We start from the raw sequence: 212 nt of genomic DNA, 5'->3' as shown, positions 1-212 counted from the left end.
GTGGCAATGTATGTGTAACTAGTCGAATGATGTGCCATTGCCACATTACATGACAAGATGACTTGGTAATGCCATGTCATCTTATCTGACTGGGCATGACAGTGCCACGTGGCATTGTGATGCTGACTTGGCACTACCACATGGCATTTCTCACCTAAAAAAAAGGGACTGAAGTGGAGAAAAATTTATGTTACAAGGACTAATTTGAATAA

The sequence above is a fragment of the Theobroma umbraticum genome, unplaced genomic scaffold (genome assembly GCF_002168275.2).
Source record: "Theobroma umbraticum cultivar Fairchild unplaced genomic scaffold, ASM216827v3 scaffold_106.0, whole genome shotgun sequence".
Classification (NCBI taxonomy): domain Eukaryota; kingdom Viridiplantae; phylum Streptophyta; class Magnoliopsida; order Malvales; family Malvaceae; genus Theobroma; species Theobroma umbraticum.
This window is presented reverse-complemented; position numbering follows the sequence as displayed.